This window comes from Paramisgurnus dabryanus, chromosome 2, assembly GCF_030506205.2.
Source record: "Paramisgurnus dabryanus chromosome 2, PD_genome_1.1, whole genome shotgun sequence".
Taxonomy (NCBI): Eukaryota; Metazoa; Chordata; class Actinopteri; order Cypriniformes; family Cobitidae; genus Paramisgurnus; species Paramisgurnus dabryanus.
In genome coordinates, this window is record NC_133338.1 from 2321186 (window position 1) to 2339560 (window position 18375).

At 37.9% G+C, this 18375-nt stretch overlaps 1 protein-coding gene, 2 long non-coding RNA genes and 1 pseudogene across 10 annotated transcripts in view; 2 read left to right on the top strand and 2 right to left on the bottom strand.

The window, feature by feature from the left end:
• The window catches only part of LOC135783441 (sodium/potassium/calcium exchanger 2), a 62021-nt gene that overhangs the window by 12599 nt on the left and 31047 nt on the right, over positions 1 to 18375 (bottom strand). The window lies entirely within an intron of this gene.
• On the top strand, positions 2692 to 2808 carry LOC135784722 (5S ribosomal RNA; annotated as a pseudogene).
• Positions 6964 to 12560, bottom strand: LOC135783443 (uncharacterized). Its single transcript, XR_010545638.1, has 3 exons — positions 12432 to 12560; positions 12091 to 12126; positions 6964 to 7094 (listed from the first exon to the last, which is right to left on the bottom strand). It is a non-coding gene; the product is annotated as an uncharacterized lncRNA (long non-coding RNA).
• Positions 7508 to 14302, top strand: LOC135783442 (uncharacterized). 2 transcript variants are annotated; one of them, XR_010545636.2, is made up of 6 exons: positions 7508 to 7759; positions 8267 to 8337; positions 8494 to 8553; positions 10311 to 10349; positions 12362 to 12554; positions 14147 to 14302. It is a non-coding gene; the product is annotated as an uncharacterized lncRNA (long non-coding RNA). The 2 variants fall into 2 exon arrangements; XR_010545637.2 differs by lacking the exon at positions 7508 to 7759 and adding an exon at positions 7993 to 8007.

Sequence of the window (18375 nt, forward strand, 5' to 3'; positions counted from 1 at the left end):
TTCATATTTTAAATTCACATTAAATGTTAATATAATCATACATGATTTTCGAGGATACATCACTCGTATTACTTACCAAACACAATGAAACACATAGCAGCATTGTGAAGCAGTGTGACTTTCTTATAAGGCATTTAGCTTGTCGCTGTTGCCCCCTAGTGTTACTCATAATATATAAAAAAGATAAGTATAAAGTAGATGGCCACCAGTAATAAAATATTAAACCATTAAATCTATATTATTCACACATTATACACAACTCATTAAAATATAAAAATTTTACTAGTTATTATTAACGATAATCATCACCTACAGCAGAGTTCATAAAATATCACTGTTGACTATATTAATGAAATGTCCGAAAATGTAAAGAGAAACGGTAATTTCATCGATTTACCAGCAGGTGCCATTGAAATGAATGGGCTTCAGTGCTGCGTTTGGAACTATGCGTCACTACCGGTCACTACATGAAACGCTGTTACTTCCGCATTCCATTCTTACAACGGACGTCTATGTGAGTGTCGTAACTCTATTATTATACGACTCTGGAAAAGGCGTCTCATGGTTGCTTAGCAACAGCAGACGCTATGGGAATGCAAGTGCTTAAAGCTTGGGAAAAGAGGAGAAAAACAGCTTGGGGGAGTGTCCCATGCGGTTTAAGATGCGAAATGTGAACGGCCCCTAAAAGTGTCATAACCATAAAAAAAGTACAGGATGATTAAAAAAATTAATAAATGCATAATTATGTTGCTGGATTCTTTAGCAATGATAAAATAAACAATAAAGTAACTTCTAGGATTAAACTTAAACTTCTGGTCTATATACATGTCTTTATCGTGTAGCAGAAAAAATTAAATCTGTGTCTTTCATTTTTTTATCACATAGCAACCATTTTATTAAAGCATTTAAGGCCATAATATTAGAAATACATTTTAGTTGAGCAACAATAAACTTTCACCAAATATTCGGATGCTGTCCACATCGTTTTTTTGTGTTATTTAACTATAGGACAGTCTGAGTAAAGAAATTAAAAGTTTGTGTGAAAGTGGGTGGAGAAACACGTCCCACCCACCAATGATGTCACTGATGGCGTTGTATGAAGTCTGAACTGGTGAGCTGTTTTAACCCAGCTAGTTTTGCGTTTAAAAGACCTAGTACAGACATCTAGGCTAAAACAAGTGAAATTTGAGCTGTCAGTGAAAATTTAATAGATGTCTAACCATAGCCTGAAAATAAATTAAATAATATAAATAAACAAATAAATAAGAGCTCACATGGTGGAATATAAGATATCTTATCAGACAAGTTGTTTACGGCAAACGACATACGCAAATTCAAGTTCATTTTGTCTAGAAGTGGGTTACTCATAGCTGGACTATAAAGGGGCTGTAGTTAAACCAGACGGTTAAATGATGACTACTGCTTGCTTGAAAACTACGAAAGCCTTCATTTACTATATAACTCAACAGTAACAGACCAGCGTAACAAAGGTCAATACAGTTGCACAACTCTCAGGATCCATCAATGCGGCAATAAAACTCAAGCGTATGTGGACAGACAGAAAGAGCAGGGAAATTATTGACTTCTCACTATATTTAGATTAAGTGTGTCTGTGTGTGTGTGTTATTGTTTAGTAATGAACATAATGTGTGTAAGGCAAACATCCAGATCATTAAATCTCTTTGACCTTTCAGTAGAATCGCTCATTCTGATTCTGTTGTCTGTTTCATATAACACATATATGTTACACGCTATATACATCATATAACACAGACTATTAACTGTTATCTGGTAAATACTTTCCATTGTTCATTAAACTCATCATTTTCACCTAAGCTATATTTTGTGCTGTTGTTCCTGAAAACACTTGGGAAATGTGTTTGGTAAAACTATACCGAAAACAGTTGGGTTTTTATTAAACAGGGGTGATATATTTTGGGATTATAGGCATGGGAGTGTTTGCTTCATCAGTAAGTGTATTGTTGTGTCTTATAATAGATGCAGGCTATTGTTGGTTCCCATAGTGCTGGGTATTTCAGTATAAATGCAGACTGATCTAAACAGAGTATTTTGGGGTTTCTCAAAATAAAGACAAGCTATTAATGGGTTGACCTAGATAGGATAACAAAAAACAACACATATGTTTAATAGGGGTGTAAAAATACATGGATATAGATCGATACATTGATTACATTTCTAACGATGCGATGCATCGATGCCACACATAAAATATATTGATATGAGGTACCGTTATTCTGACACTCTCCACGTCCTCATTCCTTGACATAATTTTGTTAGTTTGTTCCAATTGGGAAAGAGATTGTGCCATTTTCAAATTGCACAAATTGAGTTGAATTTAATGTTCCTGTTATATATTTCAGTTGCTTTGTAAGTTATTAAAAATGTAACTGTTTAACTAGGCACATAATATTGATAAATAAATCGAACTGCATCGAATTGTAATGGCATTAAAGCAGTAAACTTATTTGCAAAAACACAGGAGATCTTAAATGTGATTTTGTTTCATTTTCTCATAAGATTTCCTAACTTCCCCAGTCACTGCACACGATCCCCCATTGGTTACATTCCGGTGCAACCTGCACACGCTCTCTACCTCCCACTTATCCTCTGTGGTCTCTTTCATGCTCCTCCCAACCAACTCTCTCTGTTAGATACTGTTAGATGCTTAAGGCCAGCAGCCATATCACCCTGTAGCCCAAGACAGCTTGCCCACTGAAGCTAAGCAGGGCTGAGCCTGGTTAGTACTTGGATGGGAGACCACCTGGGAAAACCAGGTTGCTGCTGGTAGAGGTGTTAGTGAGACCAGCAGGGGGTGCTCACCCTGTGCTCTTTGTGGGTCCTAATGCCCCAGTATACTGATGGGGACACTATACTGTCAAAAAAAGCACCGTCCTTCGGATGAGACGTTAAACCGAGGTCCTGACTCTCTGTGGTCATTAAAAATCCCAGGATGTCCTTCGAAAAAGAGTAGGGGTGTGCCCCGGCATCCTGGCCAAACTTGCCCATTGGCCTACTAATCATCCCTCATACTAATTGGCTATATCACTCGGTCTCCTCTCCACTAATAAGCTGGTGTGTGGTGGGCGTTCTGCCGCAATATGGCTGCCGTCGCATCATCCAGGTGGATGCTGCACATTGGTGGTGGTTGAGGAGATTCCCCCATTCATATGTAAAGCGCTTTGAGCACTGGAAAAGCGCTATATAAATGTAACTAATTATTATTATTATTATTATTATTAAGGCCGGGGTTTACTTTTTTCCAGCTTTCCGAGTATTGTCCCCGCGGCTACACGCGGATGGCCGCGTTCGACACCATACGCAATAAAAATGATTTCTTATTCAAATTATTAGTCTAACAGGCCGTCAGGGCAGCACTGATTTGGCGACATTTACAGTACATTAAAACATTAGGATAGGTGAAGAAAAGTAACTGATCCACCATTGCAAACACAGTTTAGAACAAACAACAAGACAACAAAGAACAGGAATCAAACAAACATGCTCCACAGCTTTCTGTTCTTGGAAGAAGTAAAAGTTAAAGAAGAAAAACGATAGTGTGTGTGCAAATGCTGTCTATTTCCTTTGTATAATTGTTTATAGTGGAGTGTCCTGTCTAAATATTTTCACGCGCATGCGCTGTCGTACGCGGACTGTACGCGCACTGTCCGCGCGATCTCAAATTTTGGGCTGCACGCGGACGGTCCACGCGGCCGGCCGTGGACCCTCCTGATGATGAAAATGACGTCATGCGGACAGCGTGCATACGCGGACGTCCCTAATATACTTTCGGCTTTAGACAGTTTATGCCCTCTGACATCTGGAATGGCTCAGGCCACAACATCTGCCCCTTGGCTATCTGAGAGGCTATTTCAGGGCTGCAGAGAGGAGGTGGCGCAGATTGAAAGATCCTGCTGACCTCTGTCTCTATCAGTCTCTTCTTGTCTCCTTCTCCACGGATCTCTCCTCTGGTAAGACGCAATACTACTACCCAAAAATCAACAGCTCATCTGACTCTCACACTGTCTTTAAGACCTTCTACACTTCTTTGTTTGCCTGCCCCCCACCTTCATCTGACTTAACGGCTGATGATTTTGCCTCCTTCTTTGTGAAGAAAACAAATACTATCAGCAGTCAGTTCTCAGAGCCGCCAATTCTTGCGCATGCACAAACCTCTGAGGTATGCACGATTCCCGCCTTATTTCTCCTTTCTGAAGCAGAATTTCCAAGGTCTTTACTTCTAACCATCCAAATAGATCCCTTACCCACCAGTCTTCTTCAGGCCATTTCTGCATCGGTTATCCCTGCTCTCACCCACATTATCAATTCATCTCTTTCCACTGGTACCTTCCCCACAGCAATTAAAAATTCCCGGATAACCCCACTGCTAAAGAAACCCACACTCAATCCTGCTATGCTAGAGAACTACAGACCCGTTTCTCTTCTTACCCTCATTGCCTAGACTCTTGAACGTGTGATGTTTGACCAGCTCTCCTCTTTCTTAACACAAAAATAATCTCCTGGATAGCAATCAGTCCGGTTTCAAAAGCGGTCACTCCACTGAGACTGCGCTGCTCAAAGTCATTGAAGCCCTAAGGCAGGCAAAGGCAGCCTCCAAATCATCTGCGCTGATCTTACTGGATCTATCTGCAGCTTTTGACACGGTCAATCACCGCATCCTCCTGTCGACCATCATGGCTATGGGAGTCTCTGTAGAGCTTCTATGGTTCAAGTTGTACCTTTCAGGTAGGTCATTTAGGTTATCCTGGAGAAGTTACGTCTCAGAACCCCAACATCTCGATACCAGGGTGCCTCAAGGCTCCGTGCTTGGACCACTGCTTTTTCGATGTACATAACATCCCTGTGTTCTGTCATTCGAAAACATGGCTTTTCCCACCACTGCTATGCGGATGGCACTCAACTCCACTTAGCGTTTCACCCTGATGATCCCATGGTTTCTACCCACATCTCAGCATGCCTAAGGGGAAATCTCACTCTGGATGAAGGACAACCATCTCCAGCTTAACCTTGCGAAGACAGAACTGCTTGTCATATCATCTGAACCAAAGATTCATCACAACCTTTCCATTCAGCTAGGTTCCTCGACCATCACGCATGCCAGGACAGCCAGAAACCTGGGAGTTGTCATTGATGATCAGCTTAGCTTCACAGAGCATGTTGCCAGCACTGCTCGCTCTTGTAAATTCATTCTTACAATATTAGGAAAATTATACCTTTCTTAAATGAGCACGCCACGCAGGTTCTAGACCAAGCTCTTGTCCTGTCCAGACTGGACTACTGCAATGCACTAGTGGTTGGTCTTCCAGCCTGCACAACCAAACCCCTACAGATGATTCAGCAAGAGTGGTCTTCGGATGGCACGATCTGCTGACTCTGTAGCTGTCTTTAAGAATTGGCTAAAAACCCATCTATTCCGCCATTACCTCACTTCGTAATATAGAACTTACTATCTTTCTCTCAGCTAAAATATTTACTCATGTTCATGTTCCACTCCAGCCCATATTGAGTGTTAATATTACAACATCAAAGATGGAAGAGGAACTAAAATTAGAATTCAGTCAATAGGTGACACACAGAGACACATTGTGATTTGTCACTTTGTTGCCTTGGATGTTGTGCATCCTCAAAGAGACTTTGGTAATTCAGCCATAACCAGATTCAGTCTAAGGACTGACATTATTGCATTAGTTAGAAACGAGAGAGAGAGAGAGAGAGAGAGAGAGAGAGAGAGAGAGAGAGAGAGAATTTTGAATTTTAAAATGCCTTTTATTTACAGTGGCTCACATAACTTTTACTTTACCACATGACAAAAGTGCACTAGTGCAAAAGGTAACAATTCCTACACATCAACAAAACAAATTAATTAACCCTTATTTGTAAAAAACAACTCCTCTTCAACCACAGAACACAAAACATTATTATAGCACCAAATCATCTCAAAACTTAAAAGATCATTTGTAGACTTATAAAAACAGAAATCAATCAAAACACGTGACTTAACCAGATTAAAAAACATGAACACCACATCATCCCCCGACATTCTTTCAACTCTGTTTTTTCTGCTTAAATAAATAGCTAGTTTTGCCTGACCCAAGACAAAATTTAAAAGTTGACAGGTGTACTTTCTGCTTCTGGCAAACTTAAAACCAAAAATAAAAAGTGACATAGAAAAACATTCATTACAAGAACGGAAAACATTTTCCAGCAGAATAAATAAGGGTCGCAGTCTGTAACAGTTCATAAAAGCATGAAAAATGGTCTCTCTTTGCAGACAAAAAGGACATGTCTCAGTAACATCAGGATTAAGCACACCCTTACAGAAAAAGCACATGCATTTCACATGTTTTTCACATGTTGTTCACATGTGGTCACATGTGACCACATGTTATCACATGTTATCACATGTGGACAACATGTGCTCACACGTGGACAATTTATGCTCACATGTGGTAAATATGTGCTCACATCTGGACAATATGTGCTCACATGTGGACAATATGTGCTCACATGTGGACAATTTATGCTCACATGTGGAAAATATGTGCTCACATGTGGACAATATTACCACGTGTGAACAACATCTCACCACATGCTGCAACATAATCGCGAACATGTGGAACATGTTATAACATAAAGCACATGTGAGAAATGTCTTATATAATGCAATAGTTTCAACATGTGGATCACATGTTACCAAACCACAAGTAGGCTAATGTTTGCGTAAACATCAACTTTCGGCTTTACTGTGCATCAACAAGTGTGATAATGTGTACTTTGGTTCCAATGATAAATTATATAAATACATTTGAAATCTGCATAAAGGCAATATACACACAAATGTGGTGGCAGATTTTTTTATCTTTATTTTGACAAAATGATCTATTTACAAAAATTGACAACATATTTTTAAACAGATATTTGGTTGCTGGCAGGTGGCAATGTTGTAATAGAATAAGACTTAATATTTGGAGAAGGGTTTGCAGACATTATTGTCAGTCCTAGTTGCAATAAAGGCAATGGAAGCTCCTTTGTGTCATCACCTTGTCATCATCAACCTGGAAAAAAGCCACCCTGTTAGTTACAGTGCATTATCATGAAAAAAATATGCATTAATTGCAATCTTGCATATCCAAGGAACACAGAATTATTTGATGGCTCTGCTGTGCAAATAAGGGGTATATTGATCCGCATTTAACCAATCCCAGTGAGCATACGCAAGCACACACGCACGCAGGCACACACGCGCACACACTCCTCTTTTTTTCTAGGCGGTTCCAATCTGTTCTGTGTATTCATCTTTTTTTTACAGTCTGTCGTATATTCATTCATCCAGATCATCCAGTCAAAAGGCTTTTTCGACTTCATACGGCGCCAAAAGAACTGACAGGCTGACGATGACGTCAAAGCATCGCGAAAGCGATTCGAGGAGTCTGCTTTCAAATCGCTCTCGCGGAACTTTGACGTCTGTCAGTTGATCTGGTTTAATGTGATTCGCGCTCTTTATCCGTTGCAACTTGCTGTCTGAGGTAAATAAGACGAGAAAGTTGAACCTTGCTCATTAAATGGATAAAAGAAAACCATGTAAGAGTTGGTTTGGATAAATATGCGAAGGACAATAAATGTTAAGTGACCCAAAGACGGTTGGTCTTGTGGACAACGAGGAACAAACCGCCTAAAGGCGGTTGGACAGCGTTTCCAGCACAAATACTCAACGTGAACGGTAAGTGAATTTCATTTAATTCGTTTATTTAACTTTTATAGGTTTTAAGTCGCCTCATGGTAAACATGTTTATTTGATAAGTCATGTTTAACATGCTACGCAGACTGCTATTTTTAAATGTTGAGCTAACATAAATGGGAAATATAACAAAACGCGCCTCGTGCCTTAAACTGAACTCAGACCAGCGCTTGCACAGCAGTCTGATAGGACCGATCTCCGAATTGATACACGTGATAAAACCACAACCTGTGAGTAAAGTTGTAAAAAAACAATGTCGTTTGATAGCAAAAATATCTACAACAATGTATTTTTGAGGTGATTCCTTACTGACAGGAAAGTTCATCTGACAGAAATAGGTTTAAGTTAATCAGCTAACTTATTTTTAACAAATAAATGTCCTTTATTAAAAAGGAAAGTCTATAAATATTTTGATGCTTTCATTTATGTTATTATTTTATACTCTGCAAGATACTGTTGTATAATCACTTTTGCTTTACTTCAATACAGAGAGCCTTGGGTAAAAAAAGGCAGAGTACCAGTGGTTAAAGACACACAAAATGTGGACATCAAAACAAATGGTATGTTATGCTATAATTGAGAGATATTGTCCTTCAAATCAAATATTTAATACATTTCCTTTGTCATGCTCTCATTTTGTCTCTTTTCTTATATCTTTTCATATATTACTCTCATGTGTCCTCTGTCCTTTTAAATGTGCTTTGGTGTTTTGTAAGGCTACATTTGCTCGTGAGGAAGATGATAACGAAGAGGATGAGACTCCTTCAAACCATAAGGTGAATATGCAACCCGGTATCACCCCAAATTAGGTACGTTTACATGCAACCAAATAATCCGTTTGTAATCATATATGGCTCAATCGTATTGAAAAGTCGTCATGTAAACACCTTAATCAATATGATTGAGGACGATCGGATGCAAATTGGATCGTATTGAAGTGGTGTACTCCGATCTGTGATCCGATCAGCAGGAGAAAAGTATGCATGTAAACGCGTGAATCATAGTATTTTCTAAATCGGATGCAAAAATACATTGTGCACATGCGCTGAACATTTGTGCTCCAAGTTCACGTATTATATTTACCTCTTATATCACATGATTCTCGTCACAGAAACATGCAACAACAAGGTAATGCATCACGTAACGTTAATAGGGTCACACGCTGTGCACCCAATGTACTAAATTCTGCAGCGTTTATGTGTACTTTTAAAACATTAGGCTACTTAAAGTAATTAATATAGCGTTGTGCCTTTTAAAATGTGTGTTTTCATTACCTATATCTGAAAACTTCTTAAGAACAACTTTCTAACTCAGTTTTAACTTTTATCCAGAGATAAAGCGTGAACTCGACGAGAGATGCTGTCCGCAGCGTAGCGTGGCCAAGTCCTCTGCTTTTTTTCGAGTTTAGATTTGGGCTACTGTTTAAACTGTTTCCAGCAGTTGTTTTTTCAGCGGGTTAAAGATTAAATTATTTCGTTGCTTAGTTCTTGGTATTTGGGCTGTGAATAGTCAGTGGGCTTTTGGGCTAGTTTTGAACATCCATTCGGATGGTTTTGATATGCGAGTCTGGCAACGCTGGCGGTGTGCTTGTGCAGACTGTCGGTTCGGATTCTTAATAATGTACATGTAAACGAACATTTAAATCAGATTGCAGTGTTTAGGGTGCATGTAAACTGTATCGTCGTAACTTTCAATCGTATTAAATTCAGTCGGATTGACAAAATTTTGTGCATGTAAACAGAGCCATTGTGTAATAGACAGTTTGGTCCACTAGAGCACGTTTTTTTCAAACTGGGGTCCCTCAGGTTGTGGTCTAATGTACGTTAACACTGCTGCCGACTTGAGCTTCCAAAAAAGCTCAGGCCGCCTGGTCAAGGACATTTGTCAATAAGTACGCGGAAGCTTGTTGAAGCTTTGGCCGCTCTGAAGTCTTTGTCACCATGAAATGTTTCTTCGGAATCAGAAAGCGAAGAATGTCTAGGCTATATTCCGATTGGTTGCTGGTGTTTTGCTGCTGCTTGCCGCTGAACCCCGTCATACCTCATTACCATAAAGTTGAGCTTCTTTCAACTTTTTGATTGATGCTCTGGTCGCTCAAAATGCGACGCCGATGGATTTGACGCTCCTTGCAGCTGATAGAAGTCAGCTTTCATTGTAAATGAATGACTTCCGGTAACTTTGGAAGCTCAAGTCGGCGGCGGTGTGAACGTACAGTAAGAGATTCCCCAGCAAATTTCAAGGGAAAAGACAAATCAAAAATGGTAAACGTATACACAGTAGTAGCAAAGTATTTGAGTTTGTAAAAAAATAGCTGAAAACATAATTACAATGTTTCTTTACAAAATATGGATAAAAACTTTAGGAAACGGGTCTCTCGCTAAAACTTTATCATATGGGGTACTAGCTATCATACCGTTAAAAAACTCCTGCACTAGCAATACCTGGGTTTGTAAACAGCTGATAGATGTGCAATTTTTCATAATCATTATTTAAAATACTGCTGACCTCAACACTCCATACACTTCTTTTTCAGATAGTGGATGATTCACACTCAACTGCAAAGCAATGAAAGGTAAGCCAAATAAAACAGAACCTGTTTTGTTTACATTCACTTGCTTAAAGGGATAGTTCACCCAAAAATAAAATTAGGGAAATTGACCCACTCTCCTGTTGTTACAAACTTGCATCATTTATTTGTGCTGATGAACACAAAGGAAGATATTTTGAGTAATGTTTGTAACCAAACTGATCAGAGGCCCCATTGACTTCTAGTATTCTTTTTCCTATTATGGAAGTCAATGGGGCCTCTGATCAGTTTGGTTACAAACATTACTCAAAATATCTTCCTTTGTGTTCATCAGAACAAAGAAATGTATCCAGGTTTGTAACAACATTAAAGTGAGTAAATTATGACCATTTTGGGGGGAACTATCCCTTTAATTTAGAGGTGCCCAAACTAGGGCCAATGACCTTTAATTTGGCATGTCATGCCACGTGAGATAAGGAAACATCATTGACGCAGATGTTCATATTTATAATTAAACAGTTTTTAAAATGTAATTTTTTTTGTTTTATTTGTACATTACAAAAATGTAAATTGAAATTAAATGCAAGGAATTAAAATGAATACATTTATTTTTAATGTACATGGATACTTGAAGGTGTGCATCACGAAACTCAACGAACTCAGGTACCCTGCACTATAGGCTAATAATGGGGAGGTCGAGGGAGTGGCACACAGACAAAGGAAAATGTAAATGTAAAAATGATTGGCAAAATTATTTTCTCAATGATTGGCAAAATTATTTTCTCAGTTACCTTTGAAAATAAAACTGTATTAGTTATGCATAAACAGTAGTGCTGTGTTCAAAATATTGATACGAAGATACATCGTCATGAACGCCTGACGATGCGCGCATATATACCTCACCTTCCGTATCGATTCGGATGCACTTTTGAAGGTAGCATGACGAATCGCTGTTGATCGAAAATATGCATATGACTTGTGGAATATGTAGAGTTAAAGTTAAAGGGCACACGGGTCTGCACAACTTGCAAACTTCTATTAAATACAGTAGTATTAGGTTTGACTGCATGTGTATACATATATTCATAGATATAGAATAATTAAATGAGAGACAAATATAATGCTTAGAGTAAGGCACTATATTTGTAAATCTGCTTTAAAAAAAACTTTATTTAAGTATTACTTAAAGTATTTCTACGAATTACCCCAAAAGCTAATAAATGAATGTCAAACACACAACAGTTACAACACTGCTTATTCAATGTATAATAAACAGATAATAATAATAATAATGTAACTAAATTCTGAACAAAATGTAATTCAAAATATTATAGTATTGTGATGTGCATCGTATCGTGGCCTTGTATCTGGATATGTACCGTATCGGGAAATTGTTGGCAACAAAGTAATGTTTGCTTATTTATTTTTTAAATATTAGAAATGTATAAATTAGGAGAATCAGGGCAACTTTAATTTTAATATATAACACAGCAACATTTACTTTAAACTCTCGGCTCTTAGTCAGGTTGGATTTTTGGCCCTTGGTAGAAAAAAGTTTGGGCACCCCTGCTTTAATGTGCAAAAAAGTATATTTTAGACAGGCAGTAAAAGTTAAGAGAAAACAAAACACAATTCTTTGTTTGTCTCTTAGTTGTACTGAGCAAAATTAAAGAAGCATAGGTTTTGTTCTTATTGCTTTCAGGGCAACAAAAGATTCTACAAAGTTCTCCAGGCCTTTAAGGGCAAAGTCCACCCTTACAAGAAAATTATGTTGTCATTTACTCACCCTTATGTCGTTTCAATTCCATACACTTATGTTACTCTGTTGAACACAAAGAAAGGTATTTCTATAATACCTAGTAATATAAACAGATTGAAAGATGAACAGAATGTAAGGTTTTACTCACAATATTGAAGATTGACATAATGGTAAATTGGTAAATAATGTTTATTTTGGGGTCATCTGTCCCTTTAGTTGTTACACTATTGTATTTAAAATATTTTTCCAAGGTGGGCTGGCCTGTTAATATAGGATTATGTTTTTTTTATCTTTACAGAACACATCTGTCACTAAATTGAACCCAGTCACCTTGGATTATGCCCAAAAGTGTATTACAAGAAACTCACCAGAACTGTGATGGACTCCATTTCCACCTTAGAAAAAATGACAACATGCTCCGTCACAGGGAAAAAAGGGACCACTGGTGAACAAAGACAGAGTCCTGACAGAGAAAGTGAAGCTAGTAATAGGTAAGGATGTTACAATATTGTGAGTTTTGGGCAAATTATAGTTTACCAACTTGTTTACACAAATATTATTCTTTTTAACTATTACATTCCTATTCTAATGTTGCTTTTCCATTGCATAGTAGGGCTGTCACTTTTGAGAAAAATCAAATTCGAACGGTTTCGAATATCATGCAATGTATCCGAATATATTAGAATATCTAGCAACCCATGGCATTTTAAGAACCGGATGGTTTATTTATAGTTCGAATACGGATATTTCACGTCATGTTCGAATGCATATTCGAATATCGAATAAAAAGTGACAGCCCTATTGCATAGTACCCCACGGTTTGGTTTAGTTTGGGTCGGGTCTGCTTACTTTTTGGAGCTTTTCCATTGGGTGCAGTACATAGTACCCGATACTTTTTTTCGTACCACCTCGGTTGGGGTTCAAAGCGACCCGAGCTGATACCAAACGTGATGCGAAAACACTGTAGATCACTGATTGGTCTGAGAAAATCGCGTCATCCTATAATGTAGATTAGCTTTACCTGTGCTAACTTGTGCTGTCTCGAGCAAACATGTTGTCATCTGTGCTCTGCTATAAGTTCCCAAACTCCCTTTTAGCGATGAAAAACATCCACAAGTTGAGAATCAGGAACACCATAAAAGTTTTTTCCAAACTTGCAGTTTTTGGCAGAACATTCACATCGAGCACTTCAGCATTATATGCTTAAATGCAACTTCATTGAGGCTCAGCGGAGCACCGTCGACTGACGCCGCGGTGTTTGAACAGAAACTGTCATGTGAGACAGAGGTAACGTTAGTTATAAACACGATGTGCAAACATCTATTTGTGGTGGCCAATTTTAATTTTGTGGCGGACTGAGAAAATAATAAATGTATGGAAATGTACAATGATGCTCTCACTTGTATGATGTCACAGTCTGCAGCGCAAATATAACGACACCCCTATAATCCCTCGCACTAGGAAGTGATACTAAACTCGATGGAAAAGCTAACCACGCCAAAGTGAGGTGAGCTGACCCAACCCAAACTAAACTAAACCGTGGGGTACTATGCAATGGAAAAGCGCCATAAGTGCAGAGTAAGATCATACACCAATACAAATAACAATACTTACTAGGGTTGGGTATGAAGAATCAGTTTCATTTTAGAACCGATTAAAACTTTAAAGAACCGGGGATTCGTTACGATGCACGCATTTTGATTCTTTTGATCGATTCCTGACTTTTCTCATGCATTCTCGCATGGTGAAACAGTAGTGAGCATTTTATTGTTGTATCTACCTGTATATGCCAGGACCTGCGACAAGAACAGGTGTTTCATTATGCACATGCATAGTTCATCATAATTAATATTTAAAAGTTGTAATGCTAACCAAATGCTGCCATAACCACAAAAAATAAATAAACCCACACGATCATGGTTTCATAATCGATCGTCGATGCCACATTCGAGTGGCCATTCCTACAAAGACCATACAACTAAAAACAGCTAATCCTGAAATTCAAAAAGAAAAAGTAAATGCTATCGAGAGAGACTGATGCTTGTACTGCTCTAATCTTCTTTTTTTTTTTATCCTAAAACAGGGAGCCTGCTGGAAGAGAATCTGAGGACTGATGCACATATAACAATGGACATGCATAAAGACACATCTCTAACAATGGACATGCATAAAGACACATCTCTCTCTCTCTCTCTCTCTCTCTCTCTCTCTCTCTCTCTCTCTCATACACACACACTCAGATATACAGTTGTTGTTGTATGGACAGCATTTTATTGATACTTGTTTTTTTATGAATATGTTTGGATACTTCTTATAATTTTCTGTATGTTTGCAAATAAATTCTCCATTTGAATCAGTTTTTCCTTACAGTAAAATGTGTCTTATGTCAAAGTCACGTTGGTGCCTTTATTTTATATCACCGACATCTTAGCAAGATTATAGCTTACCCTTGGGGTCAAAGGGTGAGTTTGAGTCCTGGGTTATGATAAGCAATTGTATGGCCTACTTTATATACTTTAACTCTCAAGTTCACATGTAAATAAATACGTGATCACATGAGAAACCCATGTGATCACATGTGCATAATGTGATGACAATTTTTTGTGCTTCACATGGAAATTCACATGTGATTCACACAAAAGTGTTCCAAAAGCACACATTTCCCTGTGCAAAACACATGTTCTGCATGTGATTCTAACATGTTTTCATGTGTCACATGTGATTTTAACATGTTTTCACACAATAAATTTCACATGTGAAATATGTGCTTTTGGAACATTTTTGTGTGAATCCCATGTGAAACACATGTGATCACATGTGCATAATGTGGTGACCATTTTTTTTTACATGTGCCACATGTGATCCACTAATTTCACATGTGTTTCACATGGGATTCACACAAAAATGTTCCAAAAGCACACATTTCACATGTGAAATTGAAAGGGAATTTGCATGTGTTTCACATGTGAATTTGCATGTGCTTCACATGTGAGCCCATGTGTTTTACATGTGAGCCCATGTGTTTTACATGTGAGCCCATGTGTTTCACATGTGAATTTGCATGTGTTTCACATGTGAATTTGCATGTGTTTCACATGTGAATTTGCATGAATTTCACATGAGAATTTGCATGTGTTTCACATGTGAATCTGCATGTGTTTCACATGTGAATCTGCATGTGTTTCACATGGGATTTTGCATGTGTTTCACATGGGAATTCACATGTGATTCACACAAAAGTGTTCCAAAAGCACACATTTCCCATGTGCAAAACACATGTTCTACATGTGATTTTAACATGTTTTCATGTGTCACATGTGATTTTAACATGTGTTCACACATTAAATTTCACATGTGCAAAATCACACACATGTGATCACATGTGGCCACATGTGTATTGCACATGTGGCCACATGTGTATTGCACATGTGAGCATGTGTATTGCACATGTGAGCATGTGTATTGCACATGTGAGCATGTGTATTGCACATGTGCCCACATGTGTATTGCACATGTGAGCAGATGTGTTTTGCACATGTGAGCACATGTGTTTTGCACATGTGAAATACATGTGCTTTTTCTGTAAGGGCAGAGATAAAAGCATTAACAGCAATTGCACAATGAATCAACTTCCATTGCAAATCTCCTGCTTTTTTAGACAACGGTGGCTTGTATAATGATCTCCATTCAGGTTTTACCTCGTCTACAATACCCAAAACCTTACGCCATGGTGTATCAACCCTGTTACCCAAAACTTTTTTATTAAAAGCTTTTACACATTTTTTATAAAAATCTTTACCAGTGGCTGTACATAAAACCAAAACCAATGACTTTCCATCATTGAGAAAAGGGCCACTATATCCATCCAGCTTTGGTGATATAGTAAGGCTGGGAAAATCGTCCATTACATAGTCACCACTGACATATCCAGCATTGTTTGACAATAACAACATTTCTTCAGTGTTCATCATAGATTTCCATTTCATAAGCATTTGCTCAACAGTTCGTAGTGATTTTATTCTCAAACAGGAGGCTACTTCTTGCGATTTTTCAAAATCTATTCCAGCTTTTTGAATAAGATGTCCAAATGTTATCATATGTGACTTCCGCAAAGTCTCCCCAAGTCCAAGAAAAGAAGAACAGTCAATTGTTAAATCGAAACGTGCTCCGTTGATTAGAGGCTCCTCCAAGAGCCAATACAGAGATGATGACATTTCAGCTCTCTGTAAGTCGAAGAGACTCAAAACCTTAAAAAGGTTGCGGTAAAAAATAGGTAGTCCATTCAGTATTAATTTGCTGGGATCCATGAAAAACAAACCTTTATCCAATCTCAGTCTTTCAACTTCATTTAAAATAGAACATGCAACAGCCCACCATCCTTTAGCTGCAGAACCATATAAAAAACGTTGCACAAATTGTAATCGAAAAGCAGCAATCCTGCTCTTCAAATGTATCAGTCCATGACCACCTTCTTCTTTTGGTAAAAACAGAACACTTTGAGGGACCCAATGTAGTTTGTACCAAAAAAAATTAACTAAAATCTCTTGAATTTTATCCACCGTTTTAACTGGGGGGTCTAAGACTGCCAACCTGTGCCAGAGACAAGATGCCACTAAATTATTCACAATTAGCGTCTTCCCTTTAAATGATAACTTTGGCGTTAACCATCTCCATTTATCAAGTTTATTTTTTATTTTTTCCTCAATCCCTTCCCAATTTTTCTGGCTGTATATTTCATCTCCTAAAAACACTCCTAAATATTTAAAACCTTCTTTCCCCCACCTTAAACCATCAGGAAGGTTTGGTATGTTTTTTACCCAATCTCCAATTAAAATGGCTTCACTCTTACTCCAGTTCACTTTCGCAGAAGATAAAACTTTAAAATCATCTAAAATTTTCATTAAAACATTTACATCATTTTGCCCTTTAACTAACACCACAACATCGTCAGCATAGGCAGATACTGAAATATTGGCATTACAAGCATTTAAATTCAATCCACAGATATTATCCCTCAATTTTTGCAACAGGGGTTCTATGGCTAGGGTATACAACATACCAGACAGGGAACAACCCTGTCTGACACCCCTGCGAACCTTGAAAGGAGAACACAAGCCACCGTTTATCTTAAGTACACTCTCAACGTCACCATATAAAACCTTCACTTTTTTAATAAAATCTTGGGATATCCCAAAAGCCTCCAAGGTTTTCCACAAATAAGAATGTTCAACTCGGTCAAACGCTTTCTCTTGATCCAATGAAATGAGACCAATATTCAAGTTCAGTAACTTAGAGACTTCAAAAATGTCTCTAATAAGTGTGATGTTGTCAAAGATGGATCTCTTTGGAACACAATATGTCTGGTCAGAATGCACTACCTGATCTATAACTTTAGCCAACCTATTTGCTAACGCTTTTGATAGCAGCTTATAGTCGGAGCACAAAAGTGAAACCGGGCGCCAATTTTTAACCTCCAACAGGTCTCCTTTTTTGGGGAGAAGAGTAATAATCGCCCTACGGCTACTAACAGGTAGACAGCCTGAGCTTAAACTATCATTAATTACCTCCAAGAGATCATCTCCTATATCAGACCAAAAAAACTTAAAGAATTCTATGGGAAGGCCGTCAATGCCCGGCACTCTTCCAACATTCATACCTTGAAGGGCAGTGTGTAATTCCTCCAACTTCAATTTACCTGAGAGCTCTGTATTGGCGCTCTCTGGCATTTGCGGGAGATTTTTAAAAAACACACTTTCAGAGTCACATTCGGAGTCTAATTCAGTCTTATACAAGTCTGTATAAAAATCACAGGCCCTAGCTCGTATATCTTTATGACAAGATAAAATCGCACCTTTCTCGGAGCGTAAAGCGTGTAAAAAACGTTTTTGTCCATTTTTCTTTTCCAAGTTGAAAAAGTATTTGGATGGTGTATCCATGTACTCCATGTTTAAAAACCGAGAACGAACCAGAGCTCCTTTTGTTTTTAAATTTAAAAATTCTTCAAGTTGTGCTTTTTTATTTAAAATCAATTCTGTGCAATTTCGCATATTTGTGGTGTTTGCTATATTCTGTAAATTTAAAATTTCAGCCTCCAACAATTCCATTGATTTATTTAGTTCACTGGTGACGTTTTGAGTGTACTGCTGACACAATTGTTTTATCTGGATCTTGCCAAAATCCCACCATTGCTGTATGTTTTGAAACGAAGCTTTACAATTTTTAAAATCTTTCCAAAAAAAACTAAAAACATCTTTAAAATCCTTATTACACAACAAATTTGTATTAAAATGCCAGTAAACACTTTGTGGTTTT